The sequence below is a fragment of the Bemisia tabaci genome, chromosome 6, assembly GCF_918797505.1.
Source record: "Bemisia tabaci chromosome 6, PGI_BMITA_v3".
Classification (NCBI taxonomy): Eukaryota; Metazoa; Arthropoda; class Insecta; order Hemiptera; family Aleyrodidae; genus Bemisia; species Bemisia tabaci.
This window is the reverse complement of record NC_092798.1, coordinates 35433178-35450493: the sequence shown is the minus strand read 5'-3', so window position 1 is coordinate 35450493 and position 17316 is coordinate 35433178. Positions and strand designations below refer to the sequence as shown.

The following is a 17316-nucleotide window of genomic DNA, read 5'->3' as shown; positions in this document are numbered from 1 at the left end:
CGAAAATAATACAATTTTAGGAAAAATCGGCAACGGTGCCAGGATTAACTTTTATGATTAAGTTACGGATTCGTCCGGCCGACTGAAATTCGCGGGGGAGGGGGGGGCGGGGCTGGGTAAATAACGTTCGCCCGCGGTAATCGCCCGAAATTACCATCGCTTTGACCCCATTTAAAGGCCGATTACACGTGAACCGCAGTGCTAAGCCCGGGTCAAATTGCTTGTTTGCCAAAACAAGAGCTCATTTTGCAGTCTGCGCAGTTTTGGGTTGTTTTGTTCGGACGGAATTCAATTAAGGGTTTTAGTGCGAGTTCCGATTTGGGGGTGTGTACTGTGTAAGTTTGCCCCGTTTTTTGATACTCCTCCCCCTCTATATCAGCCATGGTGGAATCATGAAACTAATTGTGAGGTAGTTTTACACCAGTAATGAAGGGACATTAGTATATCGTTAAATTTTTGGTAAAATGATGGTTTCACTTCACATTTTTTGTACAAATATACGGATCGATGCCATTTGCCAGATGACCTCTGGATCGGTAGGCAAGGATGGCGATTAGGTGTCGCAGAGCGCCCGGGCGCGCTGTAAAGCGACTCGAATGTATGCACTGATCGATTACATTCAGAGGCACATTCCAGGTGTTCCTTCCAAAACAATCTATTTGGTAAACCCTAAAATGAAGATGAAAGCATACTACACCTGAATGCAACTATTCGTTTCTATAAGAAATCTTTGCAGTCCAAACAAAAAATCGAAAGCTCTCGTCATTTTGAACTCTCGCAGTAGAGCCCACCGCTGGCGCTGCGGGTCGCGGGTTAAGTGGTGAGTGCCTGAACACTTAAAAACGCCTTCACCTTCGTGCTTATGCACCACGGACATCCGTGGAGCCCGAATAGTTGCATGCAGGAGTTGAATTGAAATTTGTCCAGTATTCGTCGCTCTGACACTAACTAAAGGCGCTGTGAAAAATTTCAAAGGTTCGAATCTGATCAAATTTAACAAATTCTCGGACGCATCGCTACCCTTGAAAGATATTTCGTGAGAATCGACCTGAAAGATATCCAGATCTCATTGGTACAAGAGATAACTCCTGTTTTTTAAACAAATAGATTTTTCATCTCCCACTTACAGACATCATTATTTTTCCTTGAGGCGTAGAAGAAAGAATAAATTTGATGTTTCCATCCATTTAAACCTATTTTTCATACGAGTGAGAACCAACAATCAGCTAAAATAGAAAATTGAAGAAAGTCAAACAAATCGCACACCCATTGTTTGCACCACTACGCCAGTGAACAGCTCACCACAAAACGCTAACGCCGAAGGCCCAAAAAATCATCCAATATCCATTAAACACTCTCGGAAAGTGATTTCTATTCGTGGCTCCCCAGAAACCGTCGCTCTGTTGATAAAAGAGCGTAAATCCATTCGCAAGTGACCCATCGAATGCATTGAATCGAGTGAACCTACGGGCTCATCTTATGGCGCAGTCACATCATTTTCTCAACAGAGCGACGAAATGACTTTAAGGAGTCAAAGAGCAAAAACACTTCCCCTGATTAAATCTGCCTTAAAAGACTGCGCATCTAACCGTTGAATGAACTTAAATGCAGGGTCGCAAATTTTGTATTCATGGATTTCCTGAGCTTTACCTTTTCTTGCCATTTTCATTCACGAAGGCTGATAGTTTGGCAACGCTGTCGCACAGGGTGCAAATGCAGCCGTTCACCCAACCCTCGTAAACTCATCCGTTTTTGCCAAATTTCAGGAAATAGCACTTTTTGAAGTGTTGTACGTATCATAATGTTGGACAAAACAGGCAACTCTTTAGAGTACACTATGGGAGTACTCCCGTTACTGTAAGGTAATTGATTAACGGAACTGAAGAGGGTTTCAGTTGGGGTAATGTGAATTCAAATGGGTGTGAAATACGTAAAAGTCAGGAGAAAATTAGTGCTTTTCAGTTGATTCTTACGATATGTGTTTGGTTCCGCTGTGAATATGGAAAAATCAGGTTGTATAAGGCTGTATGAGGATATTAAGGGAATTTGCAATATAAAATTCTCCATCTGTTAGAACGTTAAAGCCATAAATCAATCATTATTACTCAGAACCAACCAATCATGTTTGCAATTTTTTATCGAACCGTTCAGTCACATTTAAAAATATCTTGGGATCTTCGAAAAAAAAACGTGATACCTAAAATTAATAAATACAGTAAATACATTAACGAAGGAATAAATCAATATTTGTATTGTTTGAAGACGGATTTTTTGCTACTAAAACAACAGAGAGATTAATCAATCATTTCTTTTGTTGCAGGTAATACCGACATATTCCACCCCAAAGGGCCCCTTCAATGTAAGTTGATACACCTTTTAGCCCCGCCAAACCCCTGTTTACAATTCACCCCCAGGACGACAGGATCAGGTACACCCGTCTGCACCTCGCAACCGATAGCACACGTGCGCAGCTGTCTTCCTAATCGTAATTATGCTCAATTATCCTCCATCACTGATCAAATAGAAAAGGAACTTGAAACCCCGGACCATTTTGTCCATTTATCACAGTGATTGTTTTGAAAGTTAAATGAGTCACTCTGTGGTGAAACGACTTCGCTGATGCGGCCAAAAATTAACTTAGAAGTCTTGCAGAAAGAACATCAGAGAGCATACGTTAAAGAAAAGGGCTGTCTTTTCCTACTTGGCGTTATGCGGTCCAACCACCAGAGGCACTGGAAAAAAAACACATTGGATCTAGAGTCCAGACTCATGAAAACATTGACAAGAAAAAATTTTCTTAATTCAATCGGATTTTTGCTTGAATCAAAACGAAATCCGCTTAAATTAAGAGGCTTGGTTCTTGATTTAAGCTAGATTCTGATTGAATCAAGAGTACTTTTTCTTGCGATGCTTTTAAGAGTCTGGACTCTAGATCCAATGTGTTTTTTTGTTTTTTCCAGTGGGGCGTTCGCGACTTTTTTCCGGGTTTTTAGTGAGAAAATTTGACGACACTGCTCTCAAGATCAGTCTGCTAATCGTTGCAAAAATCATGGAATTGAGGTGTTGGGTGCAGAAATGGTATTTCCTGGTTGCAGTGTTTCAGAATCTTCACTGATAATTTATATTTTACAGAGGAAAAAAGCGGATAAATTTTCTGACATTTTTAGTTTTCAGTATTTAAAATCATGAGAGAAATTCAGTAAAAGTTTAATGGATTCCATGCATTTCCTTTAATCATGGTGGATGAAGCGTTAATGGAGATCTTGAGACACCGCAACCAAGAAATGTCCTCTCTGCATCCAGCGCTTCAATTGGATCGGTTAATCTCTAGGTATGATACAACATTGACCAAAAAAAGATATTGGTGGGATATAGGAATAAAGATGTTAATGCTGTACTGCTACATCAAGATTTCTCATTTCTTCAAGATGTTGGTTTGTTAAGATTTGGCTGCCCATTTGTCTGCGATTTCGTTTTTGTTGGAGTAGGAGAGCGAGTGGTAATGATTTCTAAATTATTGAAGGGTCTTCTTCTCTTAGGGGGTAATTTAAGATTTTCGTCGGAATATTAACTTCCACTTAACATGTAGAAAAGATGCAATGCATCTCCTTATAATTTATAGTCCCTCTAGAGAAAGGAGCACACAGTTTGACAACTTTGGGGATCAATTTATGAGACATAATCGCACCCCGCTGAGCTCGGAGCTTCTTACGCCGAAATCTGTATCAGAGGGAGGAAATTAAAAATAACAAGTCCTTCCGCTGTGAGATTTTCGAGGGATCAACACAACCATGCTAAGGAGGAACGCCGTATAAACATACAGACGTTGCCAAGTTTTCTTTAATCAAATATAAATTCCCTGGAAAATTCGTTCAACAATTTTTTCGATTTTTTGTCAGATAAATGTCTGTAAAAAGAGTATCTGAAAATTCTAACGGAAAATATTCGTATTTTTTTTCTTTTTTTCCATAAATTGGATATTTGATCGGGGGTTATTTGGCAACATTGGAATGCGTATAGGGTGTTCTTCCTTATCACGGCAGAACAATCGAGACGAGACCAATCGGAAGAAACCAAGCCGCGCTGATTAAATATTCCCGATTATTAATTCATCCCTGCCATAAACGCGTTGCATAAGTTACAACCCCTGTCGCGCACGGCCGAGGGGTCGTCCGGCCCACCGGGGGATCGTCCCTGCGCCCTGCCGCCGGGGCGAATCCTAGAGCATTGTCCCCGCCACGCAGCGTACTAATTTTTAATATCTTTTGTAAAATTAATTTATGGCCTCTAGGAGCAAGTACCTACTGGTTTAAAATTAATTTTTTCCCGCATCGAAGTGGGTCCCCGGCGGGTCTCTTCCTTTTCTTCGCTCCCGGCGAGGGTCGGGTTTCAGCGCATTGTGCGTGTCCGAAAAAATAACTCCCTTTGTTATGATTAGTTTTTGCTTCGCAACAATTTATTTATCGGGACTACAATGATTAAGTAGCTCGTTCGATGTGCCGACAATTCGTTGCCCCTTTCACTTGGGTACGTAACTGTATTCCCACATGAGTCCTGATCTCCGTATATCTCTATGATCTCCAGGGCTCACGTATAAATTGAGATACGCTCTTTTGTCCGAGGGGCGACAATTGAAAGGTTCCAGCCGGAGGGTTCTGGCCGTGTGATCTCAATCGGGAAACAGGATTTTTTAATGGGCGGATCCAAGCTTTTTTCTTCCGATTTCGGGCGTCTTTGTGGCGAAGACAGAGGCGCACACATCTTTGATTTACGCGTCGGTATTTAAGCCTCACTCCCCCAATTATCGGCTCTTGGTTTCTGTATTCGAGGGTAAGAAACAATTGTGTCGCGTTCTCTGAGGTTGCAAGTTGAAAGGCTGGAAGTCGGAAATTGAAATGTTAAGACGGGAATTTAGCACCTAATATCCCCCAGGACTTGCGCAAAAAGGTGTATTGATGCCTTCCGTAAAGGCACATAAGGCATGTTAACGTGTTAAAAAGGCGTCCTTTTTATTTCATGGGTCGCGTTTTGAGATTTTGTTCGACCTCCTATTCGTTGACATGAAAAGTTTGCTCCTTTTCATTTCTGTATTAAATTATTCCTTTTACTGAAGTTTGAATTACATTTTAAAATATTGACTCGAACAACCGGGAAGAGAACGCTATCTCGCTTCTGCAATGACTCACATTCCTGCTTGCTACTTCTCCACGGTGAGCCAATAGAATAATATGAATTATAGCACCAAATTTTCAAAATTTTACGTAGGAAGCGATCCACAAAACTATGGGATTTCGAAATTCAATTCCCAAACGAGATGTATCACAACTGCGCTGAACTCTGATCATATGGTGCACAAATGACGCTATTAACGTCATTGCAATCTAACTATTGCTGATTATAATCTCCAAGCTTATCGTCGCACAATTCATTTTCTATCTCAAATTTTAAGGTTCAATTTTTATTGGGTTGCTTTAAGTCGCAGTTCGCACCTTGTCTGAAAATAGTGTTCCATCTAATTTGCCATTCAATGATACCTTCTTCCATCAAGAAATCTCTACATTTTTGTTTTTCTAGATTTTTACAATGGACCACCCTGACTCAGCCCAATTCCCAAATTCAAATTATCCCATCGATTTTTACACCTGTGCTTTCTCTTCCGCTACTTTCCCCAGCAAACAAAACCCTTAAGCCTGTGAACTATTTTGTCAAGTCGCTTCCGTCTTCGATTCCGGAATTTCGAGAATTTCACCGCGAATAGGACTCCTTTCCCCTCAATATAGGCCACTCTTAGAGGATTAATGATCCATGCTGCTTAAAAACCGCATATTCCACCCAAGACTGCCATTCAAGTTAAGTGGTTTTGCTCAAATGAGCCGTGAGAAGCCAGTCAGTCCGGTAGCTGAGTATCACTGACTCGACTTCTGAAGCAGAATGAAAAATAAACAAAGACGGTGTCCGGGCACCATTGTCGTCCTGTCAGATGTCAAGAGATCGGCGCGGCGGGCACAAACGGATTTGTCCCGAAATCTGCGTGATAGATATCTTCGCAAAGATGCGAACACTGCCGCGCTAAGGAAAAACGCCGTATGAGCCTTCAGGCGTTGCCAAATTTCCTTCGATAAAGTACGATATTCCCGGAAAACTTGCGGATATTTTTCTACCAATTTTTTACAGGATTTCAATCACAATTTTATCTATAGTATCTGAAAATTCCAAGGGAAAATATTCATAACTTTCCAGTAAAAATAACAATTTACTGGAGGAAATTTGGCAACTCTCTAATGTTCACACGGCGTTTTTCCTTAGCACGGCGGAACAGGTCCCAGGATGCTCCCACGTTTTGACTTTTCGAGGAAACTCCGCGGAGGTTTTTTTAGGAAATTTGGATGTTGACTCATTCAGTGCGGATGCGCTATTCCGTTGTCAAAGGGTATTTTGCATCCCTTTTGAATCCTCTGAGAGCGATCTAACGGCACAGAAACCATCTATTTTTGCACCCGTGACACCCGTGTGTTTCCCTTAAGTCAATGAGGCGTTTGCGCGGCGGTATCATATTTTGACCGCGTTTTGCAAAAAGAACCAAGCTACATCAGCCATCGTCTTTAAGGGGCATCTAATTTTTACAAGAAATAGTTTGTGCGAATTCGTTTGAACATTTTTCGGAGTTTTCTTCTTACTATGCAGAAAATTCACTGAAATATGCACACAAATCTGAACAAACGTTTTCATGTAAAAAATTAAATGGCCTAACTAAATTTGACAATAGCTGATGTGGCTTGGTGCCTTTCTGCTCAACGCGGTCCGTTCTACAATTAGATTCTAAATTTGCATAATTTTTCACTGCTGATCAACAGTTCACTGATGCTCGCGTATATCTGCTTTCCAATCTTCCGCAGGTTATAAAAGAGACACGTTATTTTGCATTGTGAAAAAAGCTATACCTTCTGTCGGGTTCTGTGCTTCGTGCGAAACATACACACGTGCATAACACGCTTTGGGAGGATTTGGTCACGAAATATGTCGATGGGTGCTTCAGAATTGCGAAAGAGTCCTCAGGAGTCTGCTACTTTCAGACTCAACTATAACGAATGTTTTTTTCAAGGCTATGTTAAAATCATCATTATTCCTATGAACCACAAATCTGATAATCATAATGAATGTTGGCTGGTTAGTTAATTTCTTCAGAGACATTCAGCAACTTAGAAACACTGCCTGCAAATTTTACGATACATATACGTAAACACTTGAGTACACAAGATATAGGTGCAAAATTCCTATCAGTTAATAATGAGATCACATGATTTGACGAGGATGGAGTATTCTAATGTCATGAAATGTACGATGAGGTTATAAAAATTGATTACTATATTTATCAGAAATAAAGAAAAATAAAACAATTTAAAAAGTGCAAAATTATAGGTTTTCCCTCCTATAAGATCCTGTAACCTATTACCTCCAATTTTCGGTCGGTTGCTTGACAAATTGATCTCATGTCTTTTTGAGATCTTCATTTAATTTTCATGATAAAAATATTTTCCATGATAAAAATATTTTTTACCAACCAATTTCATTTAAACGTTCATTTACGACCTACCAGACACAGGACCGTGTGGCCTAATGGATAAGGCGTCGGACTTCGGATCCGAAGATTGCAGGTTCGAGTCCTGTCACGGTCGTCGGAAATTTTGCGATCGGCATTATCGTAAGTCAATCGCCAAGTTGTACCAGTTCTCATCGTGAAGCCTTAGTTGCGGCCTCCCTCTGAAGTTAAGGGCTTTTAACCGATATTTTTACTTTATAGCGTCCTCGCATTCTTACGTTTCGCTGAAAATGTTACGCCACCTGTTCAAAATTTCATCATTTACTTCTTCAATTCTCTCAAAATGAAGTTACGGTCCAATTTTAACGTTTCCAAAACAGAAATAAAAATTTTTAAAAAATTTTATCATTAACTTAAAGTCCTCACATTAGCAACTTCTTTCGTGCGATATCGTCGAAGTTGACGGAAAATGTGCACCGTATTTCCATTATCAAAGTCTCAAAATAATGCGGCCCATTACACTTTGTCATTTCATTTTATTGAAAAAATTGTTGTGATAGCATCTCTACTCCACATTCCCCTAAGTGCACTTCTGAATTTTTTATTCCTATTTTACCATTCTTTGGAGAGAATATATTACCTGCAAGTCGTGAAAGATACGAATTCTTAACAACGTAGCATGCGCTGCTGTTAATATTGCATTGAAACACGCATCGCTCAGACTTGCAGCTGCACCAACCCCTCCCCCTTCCGCCACTGCTGCGTGAGAATCAGCATGCCGTCCTGCAAGTTGCAGTCGTTCTGTTTTGAAGGCGTTTTATGTTTCGGATGTTCCTAGTCAGTTTTCAGTGTTTGCACTCGCTTCCTGGCCAGTGTAAAAACCGTGCACATATTTTGGCCCTCGACAGAAGAGTAAAACTTAGAAATTACGTAGATCATGTGGCTGTTACACTCAATATTCTTTTATGCTGTTTTTAGAAGCTGAGTTTACTATTCGCATTTTTAGAGACTGCTTTCATCAGGAAAAAAGACATTTATGATAAATTTTGAGAAACAAAATCTGTTCTATTGAAAATTGTATCGACAGGAAAATTTTATCGTTAACAATGAAATTTTTAAGTCTGGAAATAAGGGAGGAAAAATGTCTGTGGCCCCTATGTATTGAACTATACGGATATATCAAAGTCATTATCAGGAGTATATGGATGCGTTCATCAAATACATAACGCTTAAGGGAGGTGCCAAAGAGAGCGTTACACCATTTTGTTTTTACGTGTTGAAGGATAGGGGCATTCGCCACAAAAGCGTCACGAACTCACGAGGCGATAGGGGAGCAAAAATTCCCACTTTTTAGCCCTACGGATTGTATGAACCTATACGTCAAAATGGAAACTGAGGGAAATAGGGATATGAATAATAAGTTTTCTTTTCGACAGACGCAACACTCCTCGGGCCAGCACCTCGCATTTTTTTTTTTGTTTCTCATTTGCAGTATTGCCTTTGTACCTCGAAACATGTAGATTTCTGTGTTTAAGCAGTCTCATACAGCCACAAATCCTGCAGCCTGCTCGTCGTTTTAAGTTAATTCATCGACATCTAAACGGACCATTAATGACTGTTAAACGTATTACTTTAATCAAATAATATGGAGGCTAATAATAATAGCTAAGCTAATAATACAGACCGTTCGAATTCCATAAACAGCACTTAACTCGATTCGGACATCCCTCCGAAGCGGATGCCACTTTTCCCACCTTCGTGACTGATCCCACCGGAGACTCGCTCGGACATGACATGACAGTTGTCGACGGCGGGCAAAAAGGGTTGCCCGGTCCAGCCCTCGGGCGGCGGCCCACCTGACCAATTTCACGGTCGGAGGTCACAGGGGCCCGCGGGGGAGGGGGTATTTATCCCCGCACAATTACCACTATCATTAACTCGCACACGATTTGTGTTCAAAACGCGGCACGCGTGACAGGCCACGGCCGGTTAATTTAATAATAAAATGCGGAAAAAATGACGTCGGGCGGGGCCAACCAATCAAGAACCGCTTAACTACACAAGGGACTCCATTGCGTTTATGCGGTTCTGAAGTAGCGGTGGGTGGAGGGCGGTTTTATCCGCTGTATCAAAAAAACGTGTAATTACGGGCCTCGGAGACCGCGAAAAAATAGGGGGCTTTAATCCCTTCTCGCTCGGTTTCGATACTCTGGAGCTGGGTAAATACTATGTGGTGCAATGTTGCCAATTCGAACGGAATGTGTGGGTTTTTTGGAGGATTTTCTGTGGGTTTTCAGAGTGAGTTGGCAGCCCTGGTGAGCAGGCTTCGTGCCCGCGACGCAGTTCATATTTTTGTTATTTTCCCCTGCGGTATGCGAATCACGTTTCCTCGTGATTTTTCCTCCCAACCCCCGGCGTATTTTTCTTTTTTGGTTTTGTTGTTTCGTAAATGAGTGTTTTCCTCGAGAACGGAAGGTGCTTTCGGGCGGCTGAATTTCGGTTTACATTTCAAGCTGTTGATAGTATATTCTACCTGAAACGGTGTAATGTGGTACTTCATGTTTGTTTTTAAGCCATTACAGGGGTGGCGATGGGTTGTAGGATTATTATTTATCGGAAAATCTACAGAGGTGTGTGAGCGTATTAATCAATCCTAACGGCATAACAATTGTGGTCTTACATAGTTGAATCTTATAAATTAGCGAAAAGGGATTCCTATAACCGCAATCATTTATATCCATTTCACGGCAGAAAATGCTAAATACATAGAATGAGATTGGAGGCAGGTAAGAGAAATGGGTTCAAACGAAAGATATTTCTCATGTCTGAATCAGATCGCAATTTATTTTACTAAATATCAAGGAACACAATTTCTTTTGAATAGTGTGATTCATATGTCATCCAATCCGTAATAGGAGTCTTTCTGACGATGTAGAAATCAATACACGTGAACCCCAAAAAAATGAGTAAAATCGATTAATCAAAAAGGGAATCTTGAGCCCAGCCATTTCACGTAAGCTTTGTCTCCAACTATTTTCAAAATGCGTTCCACGAGATAGTCGTCCCCAAATTCATTCTTCTTTAGCTCCTCGTTACGTTGTAAAAACGGCTTAAGACTGGTTTCTGATTCAATTAGTTCAGAATTCAAGTAGGAGGTCACTATTCGGCCTTTGAGGCAACGCTAGGCAGTATCTTTTCTCAATGAAGGCGTTTCTGACGCATCGTAACTCTTCATCAAAGATGTATAAGAAGTAGCAATTCACTCACCGATCTACGCTAATTCACCATTGGTATAGGGTTTTTAAAAGATGCAACTATTCGACCTCTGAGGTCATGCAAGGAAGTATCTGCTCTCAATGAAGGCGTTTCAGAGGTCTTCATCAGAGACTTATCCGAAGCAATTGCAATTACTCAGCAATCTTCGCTGCTCCATCGTTGGTAGGGTTTTGAATGATACAACTATTCGACCTCTGAGGCCACGCTAGGAAGTATTTTCTCTCAATGAAGGCGTTTCTTATGCTTCGCCACACTTCATCAAAGCTTTATCCGAAACAATTGCAATAACTCACTAATCTACGCTGCTCCACCGTTAGTAAAATTTTTCAATAATGCAAATTTTCGACCTCTCAGATTACCCATGAGAGACATTCAAAACCGAGTGCTTCTTCATAGCTTTTTTAACGTTACGCACACGTAGATATTCTTACACCACACATAAGGTCGTGAATTAAGAGTCGTTCTGATTCTTGCAATGGACCATTTTCCGATTTAAATTGAAAGTGTTGCATTGCTTCGTCCATCCATAAGAGGTGGAGTTTCGGAGCGATTCAAGTAGTTATGTCCAATGGAATGGAACGATTAAAAGTTCATTTCAAAAGTGGACGGTGTGACTACCGCTATGTAATAATGAATAACAGCTTTGTATCCACCTCGAAATGAAATAATTTGGAACTAATTTCATCACATTTCAACGCGCAACTTTTAACCCCGGATGTCCGCTCGTCCATTGGACGTATTTTTACTAAAAGGAACTATGTTGCTCGCAAACCCTATGCACATAGTTCCTTTTAGCATAAATACGTCCCATTGTGCATTCGTCCCGGGTTTTTTTCACAAGAATCCCAGGAATGAGACCATGAGCGCGGGCGTCTGAAAGCGTGGACTCGTCCGCCCGCTCCTCAGTTTCAGTTTTGCGTAATTAATGGTGGCTTGTCCCGGAACTGTCCAGAACACGGCGAGAGGAAATTGATTTTTAGTCAGCTCGGTGCCGGTGCCGTTGCCCTGCTTTTCCCGCTTATTGATCATCCGGGTGATGGATGGCTGCATCGCTACTTAGCCGGCAAAGGAGTCGACGCAACCTCCAGATGGTAATGAAAACTCGCCCTCCGCCCGTTAAAACAATGCAAACTAGGCGAACTCTTTTTTCAAACGAGACAACCGCGCACCCGGACATCACCGCATCGTTGGCAAACTCCCATCGAAAACAAGATTTTCCGCGGTTATAAATAAGTGGATTTTGATTACGATTTGGCAACTTTCAAAGTCAACTCCCGCCCTTTTTCCCGCCCTGTGCACCCACGCCCCAATAATTATTTTTCTGTCAGAGTACCCGGCGAATGATTAATATTGTAAAAACAAATATTTTCAGAGAACTTCGCGCTGTCCGGCCCCGAGACTGAGATTGAGGACTCGGCCTAAAATTCTGATGCATTATTTATAGCTGATAATCCTTTCCTCTCCTTTCTTTTTCTCATTTGTTTCGGCCCTGACAAGGGCATGCAAAACTGACGGGCCTTCGACCCTTTGCGCTTCAACCCTTCGGGACGAATGTTTTTCTCTTGACAGCTTGAGCGGGGGTACTTGGTGCTCTGATAATAATTGTTGTAGTCCCGTAGAAAAACGCATCTTTTAAAAATTTACCAAATTTTGGACTTAAACTTTCATTGTAGCCGAATGATTTCGGCAGTTTGCCGAAATTACCAAACTGGTCATCATCCGAATTATCATGGTGCTGAAGAGAGAGCAGATGAGAACTCATTGGTCATTGCAGGGTTGCCATCAGCGCGGCGGTCTGGAAAACTGGGAGAATCAGGAAAAGTAGGGGAGTTTGCGATGACCGGGAAAAGTTGGTAGGAGTCGAGGAGTCGATAATTTGCCAAGCTTTTCAAAAATTTCTAGATCGTAGTCGAGTACCTACCAAGAAAAATGATGACCTTTTTTTTAAAGAATGAGTGAAAATAGTGAAAATACTCGTTGGACACAACCGTAATCTCTCGGAGATATAATGATTTTTTTTCCTACACTGAAAAAAAAGAATTACAATCTCAACTGTACTTCTAGCTGATTATGGCGACAGTTACAACAGTAGTTACACCAGACAGGGGTATAGTTGATCCTACGACACTTTCGGCTTGCGCAACCATGCCTTTGACCGGTGCAACTACTCTCATAATTGGCACCAAAATCAGTTAGGAGTATAGTTGGGATTGTGATACTTTATTTTCTGTGTAGCGGCTTTTTAAGATTTTGCAGGTTTTCCAAGTTTTCGCGCAATCTGGAAGATTATCGATCCCTGATGTCCAAATATCTTGAAGAATTTCGATAATCCGACGGGAGTTCCTCCGAATATTTTTTGCGATTCATCTCGGATCCACTGAAACGAGAGGTGTCTTGAATTGCCCCTCAGCATGACTTGAGGAAGGCGAAAGGGAGAAGCTGAAAGTTAGTGACTCGAAAATATAATTTGCATCCCATCTCGAAGCGAGACCCGCGAATCCTCGCAGCTTTCGCGTCGCGGTGCAGCTCCCTGTCAAACCTGTTGAACAGTGCCCCGATCCATTTGATACTTTCAGCAGATGCCAAATTGTAGTAAAGCACTTATTATAATAGCATTTTAAGATAAGAATCTACAAGGGGGTTGCGGTCCCTGGCCGCTACGCGGCCCAGCCATCAAAGACGCCTAGTACCCTGATAGCAAGGTAGCAAGCTCTTATGAAGTCAGGAAAAACCTGGAAAAGTCAGAGGATTTGATGCAAAATCTTGACATTTTTTCTTCTTGCCTAAACATGACATTTTTTGTGATAAATGTGAAAAACATATGAAAAATGTGATAAGTATCTTGAGATGTAGCTAAGCACGATCAAATTTCGGGCTACACGATGATGGAGTTTCTGTCAGTTCCTTTAGCCACTTGAAGGTGCCTCGATCATCGCTGGTCAGCCTGGCCCTTTCATGGCATTTTTTTGAATCTCTAGAGATTTTGGTCTGTAATATTTTTGTGAAAATAATTTTAATGTGAAAGATTTAAAAAAAAATTAAAGGTTCGGAAAAAACAGGGAATTTTACGTTAAAACTCTCTGAAAGATCAGGGATTCGTCAGGGAATTTGAAACCCACGGAAACTTATCACCCTAGCATCGAGCTGTTATGTTAAGAATCTCATTTCAAAAATGTTTAAAAAGCGGGTGTATTAAGAGGTTATTACGGTATTACCTATCGATAGCCATGAAACTATCGGAAGATGGGCCCAGTCAATCCGTAGAACGAATTTCGACGAAGTGTGAAAGAAGCGCCGAAAAGCTTAAATATAATGATCAAATTCTAAAGCAAGATAATTTCCGTTCCAATCCGACAGCGTTGATTGGGGACGACTTGTGCGAGGAGTCAAGCCGGCCCGCGCGAGTTACTGCATGTGCAAGATGCGAATGCGGTGTTCGATGCATTAAAACGAAATTAATACAATCAGCAGTTCGAGAGAGATGTGAGAAAAAAACCGCACCGAACGGCCGATGGTTCGGTTGATTCCTCGTAAATTAAGTTGCTCCCGACCCGGGTCCCTTCCAAGCGCACTTTTTCATACTTCGGATTGCGGAAGGTCGCCCCGCGGGGGGGGGGGGGGGGGGGTTGTTGCGCTGCCGCGCGGTGTAATTCACCTCCTAGAGAGCTGAACCGGGGTCATAACATGTCATCCTCGTCTTACTCTATCTGTTCGAGGCCCTTTGAATGGCCCTCCGTCTGGCTTCGCGTAATCAGTTAGAAAAAGTTTGTAATTGCACTGGTCCGGCTGGCTGGTGCTCCAGGCGCGTGTTTTTTGCCTGCAAGAGTAAGAGTTGCCTGAAAGAGTAGTTTTGAAATTCTCAATTAGATTTCTTCGCCTCTCGTGTTGTAAAAAGTATTCGAGTCAGGAGCGTTCTTTCTCTGGGTCTGAGTGCTTCGCACTCGATCCACCAGTCGCATTTACTTGTTTGTAAATCTTAAAGTTGTTGCAAATTGTTGGAAGGTAACACTGTGTTACGATGTTTAGGAATAGCCTGAGATCCATAAGAGCAGGCTGCATGACAGCACTTATGTCAAAATGGATATGGCTCCTTTTGAATTAAATCCGTCCATTTGGCGTGATGAAATGACGGTTGAAATAGAATGATTTGATGTCTTCGTTCAGCCCACACGTGGTTGACAGTTGACACACGATTCTTTGGAGTGACAGGATTTTCTCCGACAGTGAATTCGATTTCTCTCGAATTTATGGTGAATCCTTCTCTTTCCCAAGATACAGTCCCTCCCCCCAAGATTTCCCTCAATATTTCCCCTCAACGTTTCCCCCAAGATTTCCCTCAATATTTCCCTCAACATTTCCCCCAACATTTCCCTCAACATTCCCCCCATGATTTCCCCCGATATTTTCCACGAGATTCCCTCGAAATCCCCCCTCCCGGCACAGCAATATATGGAAGCCTTCGACAAGTGCAATCTGGTTGGAGACAGCCAATCGCGTGAGAATGATGAATGAACTCTGCCGCAAAATTCCTCGAGTACGCACATATGGCAATGGCCCTCGAGCTTCAGAATTACGGAGGTGCGGTTTGTACGCTTCCATTCATCCTTTCGTGACCGCTGAGGCAGTGCATCTGAGCAACGTGTCAGAGAGAGATGGGAAACCGGACGCAACGAAACCCGGTGCCGGTGCGGGTTGTTCAAACAAAATACTAATTGATGAATGAGGATGCCAGACGGCCAGGAAGAGCCTCAAAGAGTTCAGTGGATTGTTGCCCATTGTTACGCTGCGAAATGAAAAAAAGTCCAATGGCTCGACTGCACAGGGTGTTCTGGAAGTTGATTACACGGGATTCTTACTTTCCGTAAAAATTGCAGTTTTGTAGGGAAAAGAATCTTTTCGCGGGCAAACTTTCGTTTTAAAGTGGAAATTCTGCACAAGAAATTCATATAACTTCGACACTGAAAATAAAGTATGGCAGAAGAATTTAGTGAATTCTACCATGATTCTGTTTGATTTTTGACAGAGTGATACTGTAGCTGAAACAGACATCTGGTAGCACTTACCATACTTTCGGTGAAAGAGGTTGAAGTTACAATATTTGGTACCATAGAGTCCGTTTTCCTCCTGCGACGGAACCTCATGATTTCGTTCGTTTGCTGCGAAGCAAGTTTAACTATGGGCTGATTTTTGAAATTGATGGACAAAGCGATAGACAAAGATGATAAAAAGGATGGTTGCAATGGACAAAGGAGGTAGGTAATAAACTAAATAACAGCAGCCCACGACAGACCATTTAGTTAGTTCACCATTTTCTCCCTTAGTCTATAAGAAGCACCCATTTCAACCAATAGGATCGCTCCGTACTCTCTTTGTCTTCTTTGTCTATCGCTTTTTCTATCAATTTCAACAATCAGCCAACTGACCTTATTCTTTGCAGATAATTTTTCGGAGCACCTAAAAGTACTAATTGTTAGTCAATGCCGTGTAAATAATTCTAAATTCCACGTTCTAAAAATGCTTCCAAAAATCCGTCTAAAAAATCGCAAAGTTAACTCAGAATACGAGGCCCCAAAAGTAATCGAAGGATTTCTCTTATCCAGTCAGCAAGGAACCGGAAAATTTTGCGAAAAAAACTTGTCATCCCCCCTCCCCCCAGAATAGTAAAGGAATGGCAAGGAAAAGTCTGAAAATTTCGATTTTTGAGTTCAGTCACCTGTTCCCCCATAGATCAATTCTCCGATCCACCTGGCAAGGTCTGATCCGTGTGCGATCCGAATGTCGTCAATTAAGCGCGCGGTATCGATATTTACCGAGGCGAATTAAGGCGCGCACAAAAGATGAAAGGAGGAAGAAACAAGAGCAAGAAAAATCCTCATCCTCGATCCATTAATTATTAATTGAGCGTGGCGCTCTCTTTGTTGTCGCGACGATAACGCGTTCCTAATTGCCGCAATTGCCTCCTAGGTGCGGCGCGTGGCACTTCCTCGATTTTCGTCGCTCCGTCTGCCGTTTAATCCGCGGTGCAAACATCAAGGCGCGCCCGATTAAAAATTATCCCGTTATGATGCCAATAAACCCTCGCTCGAGTGTGCTGCTTTGTTTACGTTCCGAATTCGACGAGGCATTATTGAATTGTGCCGATCGGCGGTGATCGAATTCGCACGAAGTTGCCCCGTGGATCAGCGATGAAATGGATTACATTTTGCAATAAGGAACCACTATTTCTGGCTCATTTTAGAAGCAACTTATATGCCATTGATTTCCCTATGCAGATACGTGATTTTATGGAAGAGCCAGAGATAGTGGTTCCTTATTGCAAAATGTAATCCAAATCTAGGTCGTTCCTGCAAAATGTTCGGGGTAGAATCTGGAGTGTATTTCACTCTGAGTTCTATTTTGCCTCTGAATAAGCGGAGTAAAATGAGTGTAGAGCAGAATCTACTCGCTTCTCGGAGCGATGATGTGAACTCACATCAGCTCTCGTCGAGCAGGAGCAAAAT

General features: G+C 41.9%; 1 protein-coding gene and 1 non-coding gene across 2 annotated transcripts in view; both read left to right on the top strand.

Moving 5' to 3' along the window:
• LOC109042976 (discoidin domain-containing receptor 2) overlaps nucleotides 1-17316 on the top strand; it is a 594631-nt gene that overhangs the window by 49976 nt on the left and 527339 nt on the right.
• TRNAR-UCG (transfer RNA arginine (anticodon UCG)) lies at nucleotides 7604-7676 on the top strand. Its single transcript has one exon. It is a non-coding gene; the product is annotated as a tRNA-Arg (tRNA).